This window comes from Eleutherodactylus coqui, chromosome 12, assembly GCF_035609145.1.
Source record: "Eleutherodactylus coqui strain aEleCoq1 chromosome 12, aEleCoq1.hap1, whole genome shotgun sequence".
Lineage (NCBI taxonomy): Eukaryota > Metazoa > Chordata > Amphibia > Anura > Eleutherodactylidae > Eleutherodactylus > Eleutherodactylus coqui.
Window position 1 is genome coordinate 70,293,976 of NC_089848.1, and position 21,703 is coordinate 70,315,678.

The 21,703-nt window shown below is 45.8% G+C and overlaps 1 protein-coding gene across 1 annotated transcript in view; it reads left to right on the plus strand.

The window, feature by feature from the left end:
• Nucleotides 1–21,703, plus strand: part of SMARCD3 (SWI/SNF related, matrix associated, actin dependent regulator of chromatin, subfamily d, member 3) — a 54,658-nt gene that overhangs the window by 690 nt on the left and 32,265 nt on the right. The gene's annotated exons all lie outside the window — the stretch shown is intronic.

The window sequence follows — 21,703 nt, forward strand, 5'->3', positions numbered from 1 at the left end:
TGACATGCAATCGCTGCAAAACAGACATTACTCCTGAAACCCCATTGTTTGCAAGTAGGGTTCACTTGAAGACTCCTACAGTCTGCAAGAGACAATCACTTTGAGATCCCCAGTGACTGCAAAAGCCATTCATTTAAAAATCACCACTGACTTCAAGAGACACTCACCTAGAGCCCTGCAGTGTCTCCAGGACATTAATCTCGAGACATCCTACTTTTATGATATTGCTGGCATCAGAGACCACACGTTCATAAAACAGATGACCCCCAGGGACCGTTTATTCATGATACCACTGAAACCCAGGGACTGTATATTAATGGTACAGTTGAACCCCAGGTATAATTTACTAATGATGCCACTGACACCCAGAACCTTACATAAATGATACCACTGACACCTGGGACCTTACATTCATGATACCACTGACACCTGGGACCGTACATTCATGATGCCACTGACACCTGGGACCGTACATTCATGATACCACTGACACCTGGGACCGTACATTCATGATGCCACTGACATCAGGGACCGTACATTCATGATACCACTGACACCAGGGACCGTACATTCATGATACCACTGACACCAGGGACCGTACATTCATGATGCCACTGACACCAGGGACCGTACATTTAAGATACCACTGACACCAGGGACCGTACATTCATGATACCACTGACACCAGGGACTGTACATTTATGGTTGTTGCTGACACCAGGGACCGTACATTCATGATACCACTGACACCAGGGACTGTACATTTATGGTTGTTGCTGACACCAGGGACCGTACATTCATGATACCACTGACACCAGGGACTGTACATTTATGGTTGTTGCTGACACCAGGGACCGTACATTCATGATACCACTGACACCAGGGACTGTACATTTATGGTTGTTGCTGACACCAGGGACCGTACATTCATGATACCACTGACACCAGGGACTGTACATTTATGGTTGTTGCTGACACCAGGGACCATACATTCATGATACCACTGACAACAGGGACTGTACATTTATGGTTGTTGCTGACACCAGGGACCGTTCATTCATGATACCACTGACACCAGGGACTGTACATTTATGGTTGTTGCTGACACCAGGGACCATACATTCATGATACTACTGACACCAGGGACCGTACATTCATGATACCACTGACACCAGGGACTGTACATTTATGGTTGTTGCTGACACCAGGGACCATACATTCATGATACCACTGACACCAGGGACTGTACATTTATGGTTGTTGCTGACATCAGGGACCGTTCATTCATGATACCACTGACACCAGGGACTGTACATTTATGGTTGTTGCTGACATCAGGGACCATACATTCATGATACCACTGACACCAGGGACTACATTTATGGTTGTTGCTGACACCAGGGACCATACATTCATGATACCACTGACACCAGGGACTACATTTATGGTTGTTGCTGACACCAGGGACCATACATTCATGATACCACTGACACCAGGGACCATACATTCATGATACCACTGACACCAGGGACCATACATTTATGGTTGTTGCTGACACCCAGGCCCGTAAATTCATGATACCACTGACACCAGGGACCGTACGTTCATGATACCACTGACACCAGTGACCGTACGTTCATGATACCACTGACACCAGGGACTGTACATTTATGGTTGTTGCTGACACCAGGGACCATACATTCATGATACCACTGACACCAGGGACTGTACATTTATGGTTGTTGCTGACACCAGGGACCGTTCATTCATGATACCACTGACACCAGGGACTGTACATTTATGGTTGTTGCTGACACCAGGGACCATACATTCATGATACCACTGACACCAGGGACTGTACATTTATGGTTGTTGCTGACACCAGGGACCATACATTCATGATACCACTGACACCAGGGACTGTACATTTATGGTTGTTGCTGACATCAGGGACCATACATTCATGATACCACTGACACCAGGGACTGTACATTTATGGTTGTTGCTGACACCAGGGACCGTTCATTCATGATACCACTGACACCAGGGACTGTACATTTATGGTTGTTGCTGACACCAGGGACCATACATTCATGATACCACTGACACCAGGGACTGTACATTTTTGGTTGTTGCTGACACCAGGGACCGTTCATTCGTGATACCACTGACACCAGGGACTGTACATTTATGGTTGTTGCTGACACCAGGGACCATACATTCATGATACCACTGACACCAGGGACTGTACATTTATGGTTGTTTCTGACACCAGGGACCATACATTTATGGTTGTTGCTGACACCCAGGCCCGTAAATTCATGATACCACTGACACCAGGGACCGTACGTTCATGATACCACTGACACCAGTGACCGTACGTTCATGATACCACTGACACCAGGGACTGTACATTTATGGTTGTTGCTGACACCAGGGACCATACATTCATGATACCACTGACACCAGGGACTGTACATTTATGGTTGTTGCTGACACCAGGGACCGTTCATTCATGATACCACTGACACCAGGGACTGTACATTTATGGTTGTTGCTGACACCAGGGACCATACATTCATGATACCACTGACACCAGGGACTGTACATTTATGGTTGTTGCTGACACCAGGGACCATACATTCATGATACCACTGACACCAGGGACTGTACATTTATGGTTGTTGCTGACATCAGGGACCATACATTCATGATACCACTGACACCAGGGACTGTACATTTATGGTTGTTGCTGACACCAGGGACCGTTCATTCATGATACCACTGACACCAGGGACTGTACATTTATGGTTGTTGCTGACACCAGGGACCATACATTCATGATACCACTGACACCAGGGACTGTACATTTTTGGTTGTTGCTGACACCAGGGACCGTTCATTCGTGATACCACTGACACCAGGGACTGTACATTTATGGTTGTTGCTGACACCAGGGACCATACATTCATGATACCACTGACACCAGGGACTGTACATTTATGGTTGTTTCTGACATCAGGGACCATACATTCATGATACTACTGACACCAGGGACCGTACATTCATGATACCACTGACACCAGGGACTGTACATTTATGGTTGTTGCTGACACCAGGGACCATACATTCATGATACCACTAACACCAGGAACTGTACATTTATGGTTGTTGCTGACACCAGGGACCGTTCATTCATGATACCACTGACACCAGGGACTGTACATTTATGGTTGTTGCTGACACCAGGGACCATACATTCATGATACCACTGACACCAGGGACTGTACATTTATGGTTGTTGCTGACACCAGGGACCATACATTCATGATACCACTGACACCAGGGACTGTACATTTATGGTTGTTGCTGACATCAGGGACCATACATTCATGATACCACTGACACCAGGGACCGTACATTCATGATACCACTGACACCAGGGACTGTACATTTATGGTTGTTGCTGACACCAGGGACCATACATTCATGATACCACTGACACCAGGGACCATACATTCATGATACCACTGACACCAGGGACTGTACATTTATGGTTGTTGCTGACACCCAGGCCCGTAAATTCATGATACCACTGACACCAGGGACCGTTCGTTCATGATACCACTGACACCAGGGACCGTACGTTCATGATACCACTGACACCAGGGACCGTACGTTCATGATACCACTGACACCAGGGACCGTACATTAATGGTATTGCTGTCACCATGAACCGTTCATTCATGATACCACTGACACCAGGGACTGTACATTAATGGTATTGCTGACATCTGGGACCTTACAGTAATGGTATTGCTGACACCAGAAACCGTTCATTAATGATACCGCTGTCATCATGGACCGTACAGTCATGGTACCACTGACACCAGGGACCATACATTCATGATACCACTAACAGCAGGGACTGTACATTTATGGTTGTTGCTGACATCAGGGACCATACATTCATGATACTACTGACACCAGGGACCGTTCATTCATGATACCACTGACACCAGGGACTGTACATTTATGGTTGTTGCTGACACCAGGGACCATACATTCATGATACCACTAACAGCAGGGACTGTACATTTATGGTTGTTGCTGACATCAGGGACCATACATTCATGATACTACTGACACCAGGGACCGTACATTCATGATACCACTGACACCAGGGACTGTACATTTATGGTTGCTGCTTACACCAGGGACCATACATTCATGATACCACTGACACCAGGGACTGTACATTTATGGTTGTTGCTGACATCAGGGACCGTTCATTCATGATACCACTGACACCAGGGACTGTACATTTATGGTTGTTGCTGACACCAGGGACCATACATTCATGATACCACTGACACCAGGGACCGTACGTTCACGATACCACTGACACCAGGGACTGTACATTTATGGTTGTTGCTTACACCAGGGACCATACATTCATGATACCACTGACACCAGGGACTGTACATTTATGGTTGTTGATGACACCAGGGACCGTTCATTCATGATACCACTGACACCAGGGACTGTACATTTATGGTTGTTGCTGACACCAGGGACCATACATTCATGATACCACTGACACCAGGGACTGTACATTTATGGTTGTTGCTGACATCAGGGACCATATATTCATGATACCACTGACACCAGGGACCGTACATTCATGATACCACTGACACCAGGGACTGTACATTTATGGTTGTTGCTGACACCAGGGACCATACATTCATGATACCACTGACACCATGGACCATACATTCATGATACCACTGACACCAGGGACAGTACATTTATGGTTGTTGCTGACACCCAGGCCCGTAAATTCATGATACCACTGACACCAGGGACCGTACGTTCATGATACCACTGACACCAGTGACCGTACGTTCATGATACCACTGACACCAGGGACTGTACATTTATGGTTGTTGCTGACACCAGGGACCATACATTCATGATACCACTGACACCAGGGACTGTACATTTATGGTTGTTGCTGACACCAGGGACCGTTCATTCATGATACCACTGACACCAGGGACTGTACATTTATGGTTGTTGCTGACACCAGGCACCATACATTCATGATACCACTGACACCAGGGACTGTACATTTTTGGTTGTTGCTGACACCAGGGACCGTTCATTCATGATACCACTGACACCAGGGACTGTACATTTATGGTTGTTGCTGACACCCAGGCCTGTAAATTCATGATACCACTGACACCAGGGACCGTACGTTCATGATACCACTGACACCAGTGACCGTACGTTCATGATACCACTGACACCAGGGACTGTACATTTATGGTTGTTGCTGACACCAGGGACCGTTCATTCATGATACCACTGACACCAGGGACTGTACATTTATGGTTGTTGCTGACACCAGGCACCATACATTCATGATACCACTGACACCAGGGACTGTACATTTTTGGTTGTTGCTGACACCAGGGACCGTTCATTCATGATACCACTGACACCAGGGACTGTACATTTATGGTTGTTGCTGACACCAGGGACCATACATTCATGATACCACTGACACCAGGGACTGTACATTTATGGTTGTTTCTGACATCAGGGACCATACATTCATGATGCTACTGACACCAGGGACCGTACATTCATGATACCACTGACACCAGGTACTGTACATTTATGGTTGTTGCTGACACCAGGGACCATACATTCATGATACCACTGACACCAGGAACTGTACATTTATGGTTGTTGCTGACACCAGGGACCGTTCATTCATGATACCACTGACACCAGAGACTGTACATTTATGGTTGTTGCTGACACCAGGGACCATACATTCATGATACCACTGACACCAGGGACTGTACATCTATGGTTGTTGCTGACACCAGGGACCATACATTCATGATACCACTGACACCAGGGACTGTACATTTATGGTTGTTGCTGACATCAGGGACCATACATTCATGATACCACTGACACCAGGGACTGTACATTTATGGTTGTTGCTGACACCAGGGACCATACATTCATGATACCACTGACACCAGGGACCATACATTCACGATACCACTGACACCAGGGACTGTACATTTATGGTTGTTGCTGACACCCAGGCCCGTAAATTCATGATACCACTGACACCAGGGACCGTACGTTCATGATACCACTGACACCAGGGACCGTACATTAATGGTATTGCTGTCACCATGGACCGTTCATTCATGATACCACTGACACCAGGGACTGTACATTTATGGTTGTTGCTGACACCAGGGACCATACATTCATGATACCACTAACACCAGGGACTGTACATTTATGGTTGTTGCTGACACCAGGGACCATACATTCATGATACCACTAACACCAGGGACTGTACATTAATGGTATTGCTGACATCTGGGACCTTACAGTAATGGTATTGCTGACACCAGAAACCGTTCATTAATGATACCGCTGTCGCCATGGACCGTACACTCATGGTACCACTGACACCAGGGACTGTACATTTATGGTTGTTGCTGACACCAGGGACCGTTCATTCATGATACCACTGACACCAGGGACTGTACATTTATGGTTGTTGCTGACACCAGGGACCATACATTCATGATACCACTAACACCAGGGACTGTACATTTATGGTTGTTGCTGACATCAGGGACCATACATTCATGATACTACTGACACCAGGGACCGTACATTCATGATACCACTGACACCAGGGACTGTACATTTATGGTTGTTGCTGACACCAGGGACCATACATTCATGATACCACTGACACCAGGAACTGTACATTTATGGTTGTTGCTGACACCAGGGACCGTTCATTCATGATACCACTGACACCAGGGACTGTACATTTATGGTTGTTGCTGACACCAGGGACCATACATTCATGATACCACTGACACCAGGGACTGTACATCTATGGTTGTTGCTGACACCAGGGACCATACATTCATGATACCACTGACACCAGGGACTGTACATTTATGGTTGTTGCTGACATCAGGGACCATACATTCATGATACCACTGACACCAGGGACTGTACATTTATGGTTGTTGCTGACACCAGGGACCATACATTCATGATACCACTGACACCAGGGACCATACATTCACGATACCACTGACACCAGGGACTGTACATTTATGGTTGTTGCTGACACCCAGGCCCGTAAATTCATGATACCACTGACACCAGGGACCGTACATTCATGATACCACTGACACCAGGGACCGTACGTTCATGATACCACTGACACCAGGGACCGTACATTAATGGTATTGCTGTCACCATGGACCGTTCATTCATGATACCACTGACACCAGGGACTGTACATTAATGGTATTGCTGACATCTGGGACCTTACAGTAATGGTATTGCTGACACCAGAAACCGTTCATTAATGATACCGCTGTCACCATGGACCGTAAACTCATGGTACCACTGACACCAGGGACTGTACATTTATGGTTGTTGCTGACACCAGGGACCGTTCATTCATGATACCACTGACACCAGGGACTGTACATTTATGGTTGTTGCTGACACCAGGGACCATACATTCATGATACCACTAACACCAGGGACTGTACATTTATGGTTGTTGCTGACATCAGGGACCATACATTCATGATACTACTGACACCAGGGACCGTACATTCATGATACCACTGACACCAGGGACTGTACATTTATGGTTGTTGCTGACACCAGGGACCATACATTCATGATACCACTGACACCAGGGACTGTACATTTATGGTTGTTGCTGACACCAGAGACCGTTCATTCATGATACCACTGACACCAGGGACTGTACATTTATGGTTGTTGCTGACACCAGGGACCATACATTCATGATACCACTGACACCAGGGACTGTACATTTATGGTTGTTGCTCACATCAGGGACCATACATTCATGATACCACTGACACCAGGGACTGTAAATTTATGGTTGTTGCTGACACCAGGGACCATACATTCATGATACCACTGACACCAGGGACTGTACATTTATGGTTGTTGCTGACACCAGGGACCGTTCATTCATGATACCACTGACACCAGGGACTGTACATTTATGGTTGTTGCTGACACCAGGGACCATACATTCATGATACCACTGACACCAGGGACTGTACATTTATGGTTGTTGCTGACATCAGGGACCGTTCATTCATGATACCACTGACACCAGGGACCATACATTCATGATACCACTGACACCAGGGACCGTACATTCATGATACCACTGACACCAGGGACTGTACATTTATGGTTGTTGCTGACACCAGGGACCATACATTCATGATACCACTGACACCAGGGACTGTACATTTATGGTTGTTGCTGACACCAGGGACCGTTCATTCATGATACCACTGACACCAGGGACCATACATTCATGATACCACTGACACCAGGGACCGTACATTCATGATACCACTGACACCAGGGACTGTACATTTATGGTTGTTGCTGACACCAGGGACCATACATTCATGATACCACTGACACCAGGGACCATACATTCATGATACCAGTGACACCAGGGACTGTACATTTATGGTTGTTGCTGACACCCAGGCCAGTAAATTCATGATACCACTGACACCAGGGACTGTACATTAATGGTATTGCTGACATCTGGGACCTTACAGTAATGGTATTGCTGACACCAGAAACCGTTCATTAATGATACCGCTGTCACCATGGACCGTTAACTCATGGTACCACTGACACCAGGGACTGTACATTTATGGTTGTTGCTGACACCAGGGACCGTTCATTCATGATACCACTGACACCAGGGACTGTACATTTATGGTTGTTGCTGACACCAGGGACCATACATTCATGATACCACTAACACCAGGGACTGTACATTTATGGTTGTTGCTGACATCAGGGACCATACATTCATGATACTACTGACACCAGGGACCGTACATTCATGATACCACTGACACCAGGGACTGTACATTTATGGTTGTTGCTGACACCAGGGACCATACATTCATGATACCACTGACACCAGGGACTGTACATTTATGGTTGTTGCTGACACCAGAGACCGTTCATTCATGATACCACTGACACCAGGGACTGTACATTTATGGTTGTTGCTGACACCAGGGACCATACATTCATGATACCACTGACACCAGGGACTGTACATTTATGGTTGTTGCTCACATCAGGGACCATACATTCATGATACCACTGACACCAGGGACCATACATTCATGATACCAGTGACACCAGGGACTGTACATTTATGGTTGTTGCTGACACCCAGGCCAGTAAATTCATGATACCACTGACACCAGGGACTGTACGTTCATGATACCACTGACACCAGGGATCGTACGTTCATGATACCACTGACACCAGGGACCGTACATTAATGGTATTGCTGTCACCATGGACCGTTCATTCATGATACCACTGACACCAGGGACTGTACATTAATGGTATTGCTGACATCTGGGACCTTGCAGTAATGGTATTGCTGACACCAGAAACCGTTCATTAATGATACTGCTGTCACCATGGACCGTACACTCATGGTACCACTGACACCAGGGACTGTACATTAATGGTATTACTGACACCAGGGACTGCTCATTAATGATACTGCTGTCACCAGTGATCGTACATTCATGGTACCACTGCCACCTCGGACCGTACAGTAATGGTATTGCTGACACCAGGGACCGTACATTCATGATACCAATGACACCAGGGACTGTACATTAATCGTATTGCTGACATCTGGGACCGTACAGTAATGGTATTGCTGACACCAGAGACTGTTCATTAATGATACCGCTGACATCAGAAACCGTACATTCATGATACCACTGACACCTAGGACCTTATGTAAATTATATCGCTGACACCAGGGATTCTTACAATAATGGTACCAGTGACACCCGGGACCTTACATTAATGATACGGCTGGCATCAGGTACCGTACATTCATGGTGCGGCTGACACCCAGGACCGTACATTCATGGTACCGCTGACACTGGGGACTATAATTCATGGTATCACTGACACCCAGGAATTGCAAATTCATGGTACAGCTGACCTCCAGGAACCATCATTTCATAATAGTGTTGGCACCAGGTACAGAAGAATAGTGAGTTCAGCTCTGGAATATTATACCTTCTCTAACTCCACCAGCAGAATAGTTAATGCAGCTCTGGAGTATACTACAGGATGTAACTCAGTAGCCACAAACCTCACACCAAACTCGTGGCTCACCATACACTGATGGCTGTTAGTCCCGTTCCAATACGCACGGTGCACAGGAATTACCGGCTGCATGCGACCGGATTTGTGTCCGCCTCTGAGTTCCGCAGCAAATACCTTCCATAGCATGTTATGGAAAAAGTGCAGCTGTACCGGCAGATCGCAACTACCCTAAAGTGCAGACGGCTTTCATTGAAGTCAATGAAAGCCCTCCGACCCGCGGCGCTTTCGCAATTGAAAAGCAGGTTTTTGGTTTTTTTTAAAATTGCATTGCATATGTCCGACGGCGAGCCATGTGGACCATCCGCAGTACAGAAAAGGCGGCTGAAATGACAGGTATGCGCGAATGCCAATACGGGAAACAAATTACGGTATGTTTCTGTGTGCTGTCGCATCACAGCGCCCATTGTCTTCAATGGGTCTGGCGGCAGTATTGCACCACATGCTAAGTAAAAGTGATGCGATGTCTCCCATTGAAAATAATGGGAGAAACTCTGACAGCTGCGACGGAGGATCGCAACTTCCCTGAAATGATGCGTTTTAAGACAAAACGCCTCACATCTGTAGAGAAAAAGCATGTTGGGGATGCCGGAATCAGGGCATGATTTACTGCCCATGTGAAGTTAGCCTAAGGCGAGCTGCACACATCAGAGCAAATGCTCGCCATTGATTTCAGTGGAGGCCGTCCACGCAGAGTCTGCAGCAAAATAGAGCATGCTGTGATTTTGTTTCCTACGCTTGCTATTTTTTTCATACCTTTCAATGCATGCTATTTGCTGCAGATCCTCTGTGCGAATGCCGACCACGGATTCCGCAGTATGAATACGGCCGTGTAAAGCCGGCCTAAGGGTGCAGGCAGCGCATTCTGAAACAGAGGCGGCTGTAGGCCTGACTACACTAAGGGCCTCTCACACGTGAACATGGAAAAGCGCCACAATTTTACTTTCGCTTTCGCCACAGCTCCCTGCTGTTTTAGCGCACCCCATCATTGTGATGGGTGATGAGGTGCGCTAAATGGCCAAAGATAGAGCAGACAGCGCTCGAAAATTGCAGCGCTGGAAAGCGCCATCCAGCCCCGCAATACACAGTGTCTACACGCTTATGTGCATGGATCAATGAAAGGCCATTGACTTTCATTGACTCCATTAACCGCATATCATGCCCATGGACATGAACCCTTACTAGCACACTGAGTTTACTATATTCAGTAGGAAGCTGATTAAAGTTAAAACTTAAGTAACAGGTCCTGTTTGTGACATACAAGAAATACCCTGTTTCTGTGAAAATAAGACCTATCCCAATAATAGGCCCTATCCTTAATTTTTCAAGATTTCCGGGAGGCTTGAGATATATGCCCTACCCTGAGAATAAGCCCTAGCTGTATTACATTAAAAAAGGAATACGTTACCTAGCAGGCTCGGTCTACGTCCCTCTTGCTCCTCTCAGCGTTGTGGAGGCGGGATTTATGAATTGAGTCGTGGCATTGATTGGCCAATTCATAAATACTAGAGCTGAGCGAACATACTCGTTAAGGACAAATACTTGAGCGAGTATCGTCCTTTTCGAGTATCTACCTGATCATCCGCAAAGATTGTCGTCGGGGGGCGGCAGGGCAGAGCAGGGGGGAGATCTCTTTCTCTCCCCACCCTGCTCACTCCCGCAACCCACCGCTCACCCCCGCCGGCACCCGAATATTTGTGGACGAGCAGGCAGATACTCTAAAAGGATGATACTCACTCGAGTATTTGTCCTTAACGAGTATTGTCGCTCATCTCTAGTAAATACGCCTCCACAACATGATGGCTCTGATTGGTTCTTGGGTGCTGCTCAACCAATCAGAGCCATTGCTTCCTGGAGGTGGGATTTATGAATCCCCTAACCAGGAAGTGATGTTGTATGAGCATCTGAGAACTGCAGGAAGTCTGCGGGAGCAGCAAAAGGGGATGCGGACCGAGCCTGCTAGGTAAGAATAATAAGACCTCCCCCGAAAATATGACTTAAATTAATATAAGACAGGGTCTTATTTTTGGGAAAACATGGTATTAGCTTGCTACATTTGTCCAAGTGTCTCCATCAATCAGAATAGTGAGTGCAGCTCTAGAATTCAGGATGTGATTTAGAATCATACAGCATAATTATGTATATACACAGTGAATCCACTATCATCGCAGTGAGCAGAGCTCTGGAAAATATAGTGTATAACTTTGTATATGTACAAGATATTAAAGGGGTTTTCCAAATTTTATATGAAAAAAAATGGGCAGAGGGCAGGAAAGGGTTAAAAACAACAAACTAATGGCAGCTGCAGGCGCATTTGCCCCCGCAAAATCTACGTGCGGAATACGCAGAGAATAGAATCCGTTGATTTAAATGGGTTCTTCACACAGTGTTTTTTTCTGCGCACATTTTGAGCATGCAAAAAAAAAGACAATGTGCTCTATTGTGGTGCGCAATTACACACCAAAGGCCTCTGTCTACACAAAATCGTGGGACTAAGTAGGCTGGCCTACCTACTTGATGCAGACAGATGCAGACAGACAAGAGCAGCATAAGGTCGATACGTCGTATGCTATGTTGATGGAGAAATAAAGGAGCATCAAGACTGATGCATTTTCAATGGAAGCACTCGTTATGCTGCTCTTGTCTGTCTGCATCTGACTGATGTTTTGGGACTGTGGCGTCAGGTCCATTTTTAAGAGCTTTGCATCTTTTCTCACCTCCCATGGTAGTGCTGCTGTGATACTCTCACTTCAAAGGCCTACCTACTTAGGCCTCGGTCACACGACCGTTTTTGGTCCGATCTGCAGACACACTTGCGATCTGCAGATCTATAGACCAAATGCGATCGGTCACATGTCCGCTTTTTATGCGGATGTGCGATCAATTATAGGACACAACGATTCGCAGAATGCGCCTATCTGCGTTCTGCGCATTGCTGTGTTCTATATATGCGCTCAATGGGGCCGGCGGCAGCAGCGCCGAGCCCACTGACATTTCTGTGCGGGCCTCTGCGAGACATGCCGCGATTTGTTTTCCGCGTATGTTTTTTTTTATGCGGACAAATCATGGCCATCTGCATAGGATTGCATTATCTAATGCAATCCTATGTAGGCGGGCGCGGGCGGAAATTCTGCGAGAATGTCCGCCCGTGTGCAGGGGGCCTATCAGTGAGGACAGTGATTGGCTGCAGTGGTTGTTTGTATATATAGAATGTCACCACTGCAGTCAATGTAAACTAGATCGCTGGTGGGAGCAGCAGCGCTGAACCAGCCTGGGAACGGAGTGCTGAATATGGTTCAATTTATTGTTATTTTGCAATTTGTTGCAACTCAGAATGAAATACAGATAGTCCCCGACTTGCCAACGTTCGAGTTACGAACTTTGCAAGATGCGAACAATCTGTCCTGCATATTATGATATGGCGCTACATCATACTGTGAGGGACCGGACAGGCTTCTATCAAGCCTGTCCGGTCAGATCGCTGGACGCTGTGCGGTCTCTAGGCAGCCGAAGGCCTTCTGAAAGGCCCCAGGGCTGCCTATGCAGAGCGCCTATCAAGCCGTGCGCTTGATAGGCACTCTGCATAGGCAGCCTTGGGGCCTTTCAGAAGGTCCCCGGTTGCCTAGCAACTGCACAGTGTCCTGCGATCTTATCGTGGGACATTGTACAGGATCCCCGAATGTCGGGTGCCGGCTGTTTCTTACAGCGGACACCTGGCGGCAGCAGTTCTGACGAGCCGCGCCGCTCGTCGAAACTGTTAACACTTTAAATACCGCTGTGTATTCTGACAGTGGCATTTAAAGTGGTAACAGTTGCGACGAGCGGCGCGGCTGGTCGGAACTGGTGCCGCCAGCTGTAAGAACAGCCTGCACCCGATGTTGTATGGAGCGGGATCCAGCCGCGATCCCCTCCATACAACCATTTGTTCGGACATACAAACAAATGTGCTTGCGGACAGGCCTGTTCGCACGTAGGGGAGTATCTGAATAAGATATAAGATGTGACAATTGTTTCAGCTTTCTGGGGAAAGAAGTTATTTTTTTCTGTAAAAAAAAAAAAATTAGGAGACCTTAGAATTTGATTGCTCCTCGTACATTGGGAGGCTGTTTCTTACAGCCAACACCAGGCGGCAACAGTTCCAATCATCCGCGTAGCTAATCGGAACTGTTAACCCTTTAAATGCTGCCGTCAATTTTGACAGCTGCATTTAAATCTCCTGAACGATGTTTGGGGGGGGGGGCCCCCCCACGATTAGCCGTGCATGTGTTATGGCAGCTGGGTGTTAAAGGCCCCCGGGCTGTCATGGCAGAATACCTATCTAGCCATCCCTGCGGGGTGGCTTGATAGACTGCTTGTCTGATCGCAGGTTGATATAATGCTACAGCATTACATCATACTGCAGGAGCCATCAAAGCATCGCAAGTTGTTGTCTCCTGTGGGGACTAAAAAAAAAATTAAAAATAAGATCAATAAAGTTTTACTAATTATTAAAAAAGAAGTAAAAAAAATAAAAACCTCTTGTCTTATGTATAATAAAAAAATTTAAATATTAAAAAAAAACAAAAAACATATTTGGTAGCGCTGCGTCTGTAAAAGTCCAATTAATCAAAGCAACGCGTTATTCACCCCACACAATGAACGTTGTCAGAAAACATAATAGAGAATGGCAGAAATGTGCTTTTTTTGTCACCCTGTCTCCAAGAAAAAATGCAATCAAAAAGTCGTGCATATTCCAAAATGGTACCACTGCAAACTACATGACGTCCCACAAAAAATGAGCCCTCGCATAACTATGCTGCCAAAAAAAGAAAAAGGCTATTGCGCACAAAAAATGGCGGCAGAATATAATTTTAAAAAGTGAAATATCTTTGAAAAAAAAATACAAATAGTACCGCTAAATAAACCCATATACGTTTGGTATCGTAGTAATTGTCCTGACCCATAGAATAAAGTCACCGTGTCATTTTTGTTGCAGATTGTGTGCTGTAGAAACGAGATGCACCGAAAGATGGCGGAATTTCATTTTTTCCCATTTCTCTCCACTTAGAATTTTTAAAAAGTTTTTTTCAGTACATTAAAGAGTACCATTCCAAATACAACCCGTCCCATAAAAAAAAGCCCTCATACAGCAATGCCGATAGATAAATAAAAGAGTTAAGATTTTATAAAAGGGGGGAGGAAAAAACGAAAATGGAAAAACGAAAGAAAAAAAAAAAAAGCTTGGTCACTTAGGTGTTAATTTACACCAAAAACTGGTGTAAATTATGCCAGAAATGTACGGCACCTAGCAAAAATTTCTGAAAGGGCGCATGAAGCTGCCAGGATGCGCTGAATGCATGAAGAGGCCTGCAACTCTTCTTTTATTCAGCACACTGCGTGGCGGCAGAAAATATGCTAAGCCCGGGGGCACAAAAGCAGGGCTCAGTAAGCCCACCTCTATACATCTGGGGGTTTAAGAATGAACACAGAATATAAAAGTAGGTTACAAAGTATCAAGACGATATACAGTAGAAGCCACAAGAATTAGGATAGCATGTATGTATATAAATAAATAAATATATATATATATATATATATTACACACACACACACATATATATATATATACATACACATACATATATATATATATATATATATACATACACATACATATATATACATATATATTAGGAGGCCAGAAAAGTATCCGAATGCTATGGGGCAGATTTAAATAATTTACGTTGGGTTCTGGTGTAAACAAATCTTTGTACAAGGGGATATTTGTGCAAAAAAATGTTTGTTTTTTTAATACATTAGTTTTTTCCATTTTACACGACCCCCGGACACACTTCTGAAAAGGTGTGAGGCTTGACAGACTTGGCGTGCATGTCTGAGAAGGTGCACAATACATGGAGACACGTACGCCTCTTCACTGTGTGCTAGGCGAAACCGTACGAAGTCTGGCTTCGGAAATGTTGGGCTTAGTAAATTTTCCCCTATATATTTTGGGGGAGGGGATGATAAGATTAATGGAAATATATATAAGGCAGGACTCACACAAACGTGTGTGCTGGCATGACGCACGTGATCACGCAGTAAGTACGCAACGGCATGCGTATTTGCTGCTTGCCGCCAATCACTATACACTATCTTGGCATATGGGTGAGGAATAATGAGGATACTGTATACTGGAAAGTATCAGGACACTGTATATATTTCAGGAGGATGTGGAGTATCAGGACATTATACAGGGTGACCATGGAAAACTAGGCTGGAACCACAGTGTTATGAAAGCTATCTAAAAGAATATCTGTCTTTGTTGCCCATAGCAACCAATCACAGCACAGCTTTCATTTCCTATCCTGCTGAGGTAAAATCAAAGCTGTCCTGTGATTGGTTGTTATTGCTTATACTGCTGAGGTAAGATGAAAGATGCGCTGTGATTGGTTGTTATTTCTTATACTGCTGAGGTAACATGAAAGCTGCGCTGTGATTGGTTGCTATTTCTTATACTGCTGAGGGAACATAAAAGCTGCGCTGTGATTGGTTGTAATTGCTTATACTGCTGAGGTAAAATGAATTTAGTGCTGTGATTGGTTGCTGTAGGCACTACACTCTTATGAAAGCTGTGTAACAGAAAATCTTTGTTGCCCATAGCAACCAGTCACAGCACAGCTTACATTTCTTAAACTGCTGAGGTAAAATGGACGCTATGTTGTGGGATTTTCTTTCAGACACCTTTTCAGAGTGTAAGGATAAAGCTTCATGCCCACGTCTGTGTCGGACTCCGCAAACTGAATATCGCAGCAGAGTCCGACACGGCGCCCCCCAAAGACCCCATACTCACTTCTCCGCATCTGCCACATAAGTCCCGACTGGCAGGCTGGCGCGCATGCACAGTACAGTGCATGACACGCCAGCAGTGGGCAATGACGCGGTGGGCGGTGACGCGTAATCACACAAAACTTCCACTGTGCTCACAGCATAAGTATTGCGTGACAGCTGCTTTCCACTGACTACAATGGAAGCCGGCCGCACGTTTTTCCGCGGCAATTAGAGAATTTCTTTCATGCTGCGGAATTCCGCAGCGTGAACATTCAGCTAACCTAATAGCTGCGGGATAACACCGCGGATTTCCGCCGTGTAAAATGAGACAGAAATCCGTCTGTGGGCATTAGTCCTAAAATAGATATAAAAACTAATCTGTGCAGCATAAAGGGGTGCAAAAACTATCCAAGTCTTTATTCCTACATGTCCATAACAGGAGTGCTACGTTTCGACCCAAATGGGTCTTTGTCAAGGATTTCAGAGTGTGGTGATGGCCTATTTATGGCCCACCATGAAAATCGAGTTCGGGGAAGAATGCATATAGTATATACCAGAAAGCTGGGGGGAGTTTCAGGACACTATATATTGGGATACAGGAAGAATGCAGAGAGTATGTAACGGGGTTGGGGAGTATCAGGACACTATATAATGGATATATACCAGAATGCTAGGGATGTATCAGGACATTATATAATGAATATATACTAGGAGGCTAGGGATGTATCAGGACATTATATAATGAATATATACTAGGAGGCTAGGGAAGTATCAGGACACTATGTAATGGATATATACTCGGAGGCTCGGGAGTTTCAGGACGCTATATAATGAATATATACCAGACTGCTAGAGAAGTATCAGGACACTATGTAATGGATATATACTAGGAGGCTGGGGAAGTATCAGGACACTATGTAATGGATATATACTAGGAGGCTCGGGAGTTTCAGGACACTATATAATGGATATATACCAGAATGCTAATGAAGTATCAGGATTTTATATAATGGATATATACTAGGAGGCTGGGGAGTATCAGGACACTATATAATGGATATATACCAGAATGATAAGGAAGTATCAGGGCACTATATAATGGATATATACTTGGAGGCTGGAGACGTATCAGGGCACTGTATAATGGATATATACTGGAATGCAAGAGAAGTATCAGGGCACTAAATAGTGGATATATACCAGGAGGCTGGGGAGTATCAGGACACTATATAATGGATATAAACTAGAAGGGTAAGGAGTATCAGGATACTATATAATGGACATATACCAGGAGGCTGGGGACGTATCAGGATGCTATATAATGGATCTATACTAGGAGGCTGGGCAATATCAGGGCACTATATAATAGATATATACCAGGAGGCTGGGGAGTATCAGGACACTATATAATGGATATAAACTAGAAGGGTAAGGAGTATCAGGACACTAGATGATGAATATATACTAGGAGGCTGGGGAAGTATGGTGACACTATATAATGGATATATACCAGGACGTTGGGGAAGTATTTGGACACTAGATGATGAATATATACTAAGACGCTGCAGAAGTATCAGGGCACTATATAATGGATATATACCAGGAGACTGGGGAATATCAGGACACTATATAATCGATAAATACTAGGAGGTTGGGGAAGTATCAGGACACTATATAATGGATATATACTAGGAGGCTGGGGAGTATCAGGACACTATAAAATGGATATATACCAGGAGGCTGGGAAGTATCAGGACACTATATAATGGATATACACTAGAAGGATGGGAAGTATCGGGATACTAAATAATGGATATATACCAGGAGGTTGGGGGAAGTATCAGAACACTATATAATGAATATATACTAGGAGACTGGGGAGTATCAGGACACTATATACAAGATATATACTAAGAGGCTGCCGAGTATTAGGACACTTTATAATGGATATATACTAGGAAGCTGGGGAAGTATGAGGTCACTGTATAATGGATATATACTAGGAAGCTGGGGAAGTATGAGGTCACTGTATAATGTATGTATGCCAGGAGGTTGGGGAGTATCAGGACTAGAGATGAGCAAACCTACTCGGCCACGCCCCTTTTTCGCCCGAGCGCCGCGATTTTCGAGTACTTCCGTACTCGGGCGAAAAGATTCGGGGGGCGCCGTGGGTGAGTGGGGGGTTGCAGCGGGGAGAGGGGGGGAGAGAGAGAGGGCTGGGTTACAGGAAGAATGACAATAATCTATATCAGGAGACTAAGATGTATCTGCACGGTGTATATAGGGGAACTAGGAAGAATGTGGATAGTACAGGATTAGGCCGGGCTCACACGGATGTAATACACTGCATGCTGCGCTCGAGGCGGCAGACAGCAAGAATGCAATGGCATTGCGTACTTGTTGCTTGCCGCCAATCGCCATGCACTATCTTGGCGGGTATGTTCACATAATATGCGCCAAGATCGGGCATGCTGCAATTTTTCTTGTGTGCGCATTTCACACAGTATGTGTGAGCAGCAACAAGGGAGCCTATGGCAGATTCGTACAGCGTGTTATGCGCGCAAAACCCGCACACAAAATACACTATCGCCACATGCTCGTGTGAACCCGGCCTTATCCAAACGAAGGAGCAGATTTGGGGATTTAATTACAAACTACAAAAGTTGTGTCCACAATCCTCACATCACTGAAAAGAGGAAGGTACTAAGTTATTTATGACATACCAGTAAGTTCCATTTTCTGCCGCCCCACAGTACGTTTTCAAGAGACGTGCGTGGGCGACCAGTGATTTTCTCTTTGCACATGCAACCAAGTTCTATAAATTTTCTGTGCCACTCATAAATTTGCTTGTAACGAGGCGGCTGTTTTTGGAATCGACGCTGGAATTCACGTTGCGCTTGAACAATGGATTCACACTTGGCAAACTCAAGAGCATAAAATGATTCCTCCTGCCGTGTCGCCATTTTCCTAAAAATTGCAAATGACAAAAAACAGCGCTGTGGCGTGGCAGAGAATGGAACTTATTAGTATGTCATTAAAAACTTTGAACCTTTGGGCTCACTTACACATGCGCAGTGAAGACCTGGACAGGTGAGCACTGTCCCCGGCCGAGGGCAGGGTCGGATTTCGCTGTGGGCTCCCGCATGCGGAATCCATGCATTGCAAAACAGATTCTTCATGCACATGAGCGGAAACAAATTCCGTTTTCCGCTTGCGGAGGAAAAATCGCAGCATGCTCTATTTTCCTGCGGTTCCCACACTGACGGTTTCCATTGAGGTCAATCGAAACCGTCTGACCCGTAGCCCGTCCGCAATTACCATTACCATTGCCATTGCGGACGGGCTGCGGATTCTGTGAGAAAAGCAGGAGTTTAAAAAAAAAAGTGTACTGTGCATGTCCGACAACGAGCCGTGCGGACCGTCCGCAGTACAGAGAACCCAGCAGAGAGGTCTGTGCGGACACCGCCTGCACACACAAGTAAAGCAGGGTCACCTACTGCGGTCACGGTTGGACTCTGTGCGGGATTCCCCAGGCGGAATCTGTGCATGCCATGTGCAGGAGGCCTAAGAAAGACTGATCCAGCGCTATACCTCACTACCGTGTCCTTTATTGAAATTACAATAGCATACTTGAATAGAAAGGCATGGATGAGCTACACGGGCCCCTAGGAGCCCCAGAACATGGATTTCAGGTATCAATCCGTGTTGAGAGTCCCTGGAATTAACACGGGCACAATGAGGCGATTGCGCCAAATTCTTATCCACACGTTCACACTAAAATTTGCATTGTTTTCTGATTGGGTTGTGTTCTTAATAGTAACTTTTATTGTATCTGCAGTGAATCAGCGCTTCGCCGTTCACTAACACGGTCCCACAATGATAGCATCAGCCCTGGCCTGTACTGTCCAACGGCTTCATGCATGTAACGTAGCAGAAGGAGGCCACTTGGCCTCATGTCCACGGGGAAAATCAGGCCCGCCGCAGATTCTCCATGCAGAATCCCGCAGCGGGTCCCCGTGCCGGAGAGCAGGACTTCAGCTGCGGGTGTGCCGCGGATCCGGACGGCTTCCATAGGCTTCAATAGCAGCCTGCGGGAGCTGTCCCTGCAGGAGACCCACACTAAAATGGAGCATGCTGCGGGTGTTTTCCCGCACACGCAATCTGTGCCTCAAGGGAAAATGACATCCGCAGGTATTTAATTACCTGCGGGTGTCCAATGCATCCCTATGGAGCGCGGATCATGCGTGCGGGACACCCGCTGCGGTCTGTCCCCGTGGACATGAGGCCTTAGAGTACCTATTCCTTACTTCAGTCATCGCAGCTGTCCCACAAGACTTGGAGAGACACAGAAAGTGGACTTCTGCTTCGCACACGCTGCTCTTCAACTTTGCAGTTGGGTTTTACTCTCTTACAGGGACCATAATACAAAATTGAAATCCATGTTCTGGGGCGGCCTGAGCGCCACCCATTGTGTAGCGCATCCATGTCTTACTATTCAAGTACCCTATAGGACAGCAGGATTGAGATATAGCGCTGGATCCGTTTTTTTGACTACACCCTGTATACTGAAGTCTGCGAACAGTGTGGATGGTATGTACCAGGA